Here is a 5,191-nt window from a genome sequence, read left to right as displayed (position 1 = left end):
TTATGTAAGCCTCACAAAGAGACTTCAGACCTGAACTGGTCCTTAAAAAGTGGGTTTTGGAAATTTTCTGAAAAATTTTAAGATTTGCTTCTAAACTTCTAAGCCTTCTAACATCCCCAAAAAATAAAATGGCATTCACAAAATGATCCAAACATGAAGTAGACATATGGGGAATGTAAAGTAATAATAATTTTTGGAGGTATTACTATCTATTATAAAAGTAGAGAAATTGAAATTTGGAAATTTGCTAATTTTTCAAAATCTTTGGTAAATTTTGAATTTTTTTATAAATAAAAATTGTTATTTTTTGGACTCAATTTTACCACTGTCATGAAGTACAATATGTGACGAGAAAACAATCTCAGAATGGCCTGAATAAGTAAAAATGTTTTAAAGTTATCACCACATAAAGTGACACATGTCAGATTTGCAAAAAATGGCCTGGTCCTTAAGGTGAAAAATGGCAGGGTCCTGAAGGGGTTAAAAATGGGAAAAAAATAAACACATTTTTCCGGAGAGATGGATCCGGTATTTCAATGCATTTGTCAAACGAATCCGGATCTGGATCCGGAAACAAATGATATCTGCTTGCATACAGATTTCCGGATCCAGCAGGCAGTTCAGGCAAAGGGAACTGCCTGCCGGATTCTTCTAACGCTAGTGTGAAAGTACCCTAATACAGTACATGTCCATTCACAGCCCTGCTATGATTAGAAACCCTTGTAGTTTTGAAGTGCATAAGTGTGGACTTTTCCTTCCAACTGCTGGGGGGGCACATGGCAGGATTCAGAATGGAAGGAGCGCTATATGGCTTTTGCAGCGCAGACTTTGATGGATTGGTTTATGGGCGCCATTGGTTTTTATTTTTTGAATGATTGTCTTATGTGGGGGCTCATTTTTTGTGGGATGAGGTTACCTTTTCAGTGGTACCATTTTAGGGTACATAAGACTTTTTGATCGCTTGGTATTAAATTTTTGTGAGGCAAGTTGAAGAAAAGGCTGTTTTAGCGTTTTTTTTTTTTTTTTTTACAGTATTCACCTGAGGGGGCATATAATGTGATATTTCTTTAGAGCAGATTGTTACAGACGTGGCGATACCCAATATGTCGATTATTTATATTTTTGTTAAAGAGGACCTTTGATGGGTCCAGCCATTATAAAATAAGTAGCGCGTTATGTAAGGCATAAAGCAGGGATCTAATAGCGCTTACTATTTTGCCTGGACGCCGCTCCATTCACCCGCTGTGCCCCTGTTAAATTCTCCCGCCTGGTATGCTAATTAATAGCATCGGCCAGGGTTTCTCAACGGGCGTCTCCTTCTCCCTGGCTGTAGCGCGGTCCAATCACAAAGAAGAGCGTCACAGCCAGGGAGAAGGTGATATATATTTTTTTCTCTCAGCCAGGGAGAAGGAGACGTCCATTGAGAAACCATGGCGTCTCCTCCTTCCTGTTTCGATGCTATTAATTAGCATACAAGGCAGGAGAATTTAACAGGGGCACAGCGGGCGAATGGAGCGGCACCCAGGAAAAATAGTAAGCACTATTAGATCCCTGCTTTATGCCCTACATAACGTGCTACTTATTTTATAATGTCTGCACCCATGAAAGGTCCTCTTTAAATTTTACAAAGTAAATGCATTTTTAAACCGTAATGAAATCTTGTTTTTGTGTTGCCATTTTCTGAGAGCCATATATATTTTTTTTTTATGGCTATTGTCTTAGGTAGGGTCTAATCTTTTGTGGGATGAGATGGCGGTTTGATTGGTATCATTTTTGGGTACATAAGACTTTTTGATCGCTTGGTATTACACTTTTTGTGAGGAAAGGTAACAAAAAATATATACCCAGCGTTGCTCATGTACGAAGTGTTGGTCTGTTTGTGTGTTTATTATTTATTCCAAGGGTGCCCAGGAGGCCAATCCATGTCCTTCTTTCATGTTTTTATTTTTGTTTTTATGGGGAAATTTCTAGTAGCTCTATATACACTGGCAGTTTCACACTGTTTATTTTTTTCTTTTTTACTGTCCCTCATAACAGTAACCACCACAGAGTCCCTCCCCTTTAATTGTGACCTCCACAGTGCCCCGACTTTTAACAGTGACCTCCACAGTGCCCCACCCCCTTTAACTATGACCTCCACAGCACCATGCCCCCTTAACTGTGACCTCCACAATGCCCCATCCTCTTGACAGTGACCTGCACAGCTACCCCCCCCTTAAAGGTGACCTCTCCTCTTAACAGTGACCTCCACAGGGCCCCACCCCCTTAATTGTGGTTTCCACAGCACCCCGCCTCCTTAACCTACAACAATGAAGAAAAATGTTGTTATGGAAACCTGGTGTAAAACTGTGTGTGTGTCAGTGAGGCGAAGAATGAAGGACCTACAAGTTTCTTTTGGCTAATAAAGGTCATGTGACCATGTGTATGTCAGTTAGGATATGTGAAGGACATACGAGCTTCTATTGGGTAAGATGGGTCATTTGATGGTGCCATATTAGCATTTTTTTTTTTTTTAATATCTCAAGAACGGTACATCCTAGAGAGCTGAAACCTTTACGAAAACCTTCTCAGACACCTAATGTACCTATGTGCCAAATTTGGTGTCCAACGGTTCAGGTTTGGATGCCTAAAGAGCACAAACAGAAAAACAGACAATGATTGTTATAACGTAGATGAGAAAAGTGTATTATTTCCTATTTTGTAAGCAAATAAAAACAAAGTAATAACTGGAATACCCCTTGTAGAGGTTTCAGTAGCAGGGCCGTTACTTCTTTCACTCTGGTTCCTCAAATTAAAGTTTCAAGGTGCTCTGTACACTATAGCTCCTTATTGCCAGAAAAAGTGTTACAATAGCTTACCGCTTCTGGCCTGTTCTGGAGAAGTTGCCGACATAACCCCTTTCTGTGATATTACTTCCTGTACAGCTATTGGTCGAAGCTTCACCTGAAGAACATCCTGAACTCATCATAAACTGTGCACTGGGGTATTGTTTTGCAGCTTCTTCTGTACAGCCCAGGAAGGACATAGTAGGTTTGTTTTAAGAATTATGAAAATTTGTCCAGTGTTTCACAAAAAAAATGCATACAGAGGCAGCACCTCTTGTTACAAAAATATAATTTATTTAGAAACACAAAGCCCAAGAAATTTTTTAAAATCACTGTATACAATTACAACATTGTGTGTGGATTAGGCCTCTTTCACACTTGCGTTGTCCGGGTCCGGCGTGTACTCCACTTGCCGGAATTACACGCCGGATCCGGAAAAATGCAAGTGTACTGAAAGCATTTGAAGAATGCTTTCAGTGTTACTATGGCAGCCAGGACGCTATTAAAGTCCTGGTTGCCATAGTAGTAGTGGGGAGCGGGGGAGCGGTATACTTACCGTCCGTGCGGCTCCCGGGGCGCTCCAGAATGCCGTCAGAGCGCCCCATGCGCATGGATGACGTGCCATGTGATCACGTCATCCATGCGCGTGGGGCGCCCTGACGTCACTCTGGAGCGCCCCGGGAGCCGCACGGACGGTAAGTATGCTGCTCCCCCGCTCCCCGCTACACTTTACCATGGCTGCCAGGACTTTAGTGTCCCGGCAGCCATGGTAACCATTCAGAAAAAGCTAAACGTCGTATCCGGCAATGCGCCGAAACGACGTTTAGCTTAAGGCCGGATCCGGATCAATGCCTTTCAATGGGCATTAATTCCGGATCCGGCCTTGCGGCAAGTGTTCAGGATTTTTGGCCGGAGCAAAAAGCGCAGCATGCTGCGGTATTTTCTCCGGCCAAAAAACGTTCCGTTCCGGAACTGAAGACATCCTGATGCATCCTGAACGGATTTCACTCCATTCAGAATGCATTAGGATAAAACTGATCAGGATTCTTCCGGCATAGAGCCCCGACGACGGAACTCTATGCCGGAAGAAAAGAACACAAGTGTGAAAGAGCCCTTAAGCATATGTCCAACACACATACCTACAGCCACCAAGTTCTAAATAGAAAGTGATAAGTATTTTGCACTCTAGTTACGCCCCTGTATGTTTCTATTTAGAACTTGGAGGCTGTAGGTATGTGTGCCGGACATATGTTTAGTCCACACACGATGTTGTAATTTTATACAATGATTAAAAAAAAAATCTTGGGCTTTGTTTTTCTAAATAAATGATATTTTTATAACAAGAGGTGCAGCCTTTGCATGAAGTATTTCTTTCTGTATGGTTATATGTTAATACCGTGGTTTGTACTCTGTGATATTTATTTGGTGTGCCCCTGGGCCCCGTACCATATTTTTCACACAAAAAAAATTGAGGCCCTGTAATACCCTTATAATGCCACGCTTAGCTTACATAGTCCTGCAATGTCCACACAGTGCCATATTGTGACCAAATAGGCTAAATGGGGACTTTTTCCACATAGCCATTTAGAGCTCACATAGTGCCAAATTTAGAGACGAATTGCAGAAAACCTTGCTTGCAGATGCAACGGGCGGCTTCCCCCTAGGGCCCTCTATATAACGTGCGTCCCAGGTGTAGGAATTGCCGAGTGGTATGTTGCAGCCTAAAATGTCTCTTTATGTGTGTCATGTCAGGGGCGTTGCTAGGTCAAAACATTCGGGGCCTAGCCCTTAATGTTTTGTCCCAGGCCCCGAATGTCCTGCCTGCCAGCTAGATACAACTGTATTGCCATCCTCAGGACGGCAATACAATTGCATCTAATGCAGTGGAGGATCTGAAGGACCTGTGGTGACATCACAGGTCATGTGACCAGTAAAACAGGCAGTAGTTGAGAAGGACCTGTCATGATGTCACCATCATGTGACCAGTGTAGGGGAGGCCGGCAGTGAAGAGGAGAAGTCTTGGGGGAAAAAGCTGTGGTAATGTCTGCTACAGGAGGAGAGGTTAGTGAAGGGAGAGGTAGAGCAATGCTGGGAGTTGTGGTTATTTAACTGGGACTGTATGTTAGGGCTGAAGGGAGGGATGTTATTTACATCGGACTGTGTGTTGGAGGGGGGTCATGTTATTTACATGGGACTGTATGTTGCAGGGGCTGGGGAGGGTGGGATGTTATTTACATGGGACTGTATGTTGAGGAGGCAATGTTATTTACTTGGGACTGTATGTTGAAGGTGGCTGGTGGGGGGAATTATGTTATTTACATTGGACTGAATGTTGAGGGGGTGATGTTTACATGGGATTGCATGTT

The sequence above is a fragment of the Bufo gargarizans genome, chromosome 1 (genome assembly GCF_014858855.1).
Source record: "Bufo gargarizans isolate SCDJY-AF-19 chromosome 1, ASM1485885v1, whole genome shotgun sequence".
In the NCBI taxonomy this organism is placed as follows: Eukaryota; Metazoa; Chordata; class Amphibia; order Anura; family Bufonidae; genus Bufo; species Bufo gargarizans.
Note: the sequence above shows the minus strand (reverse complement) of the source record.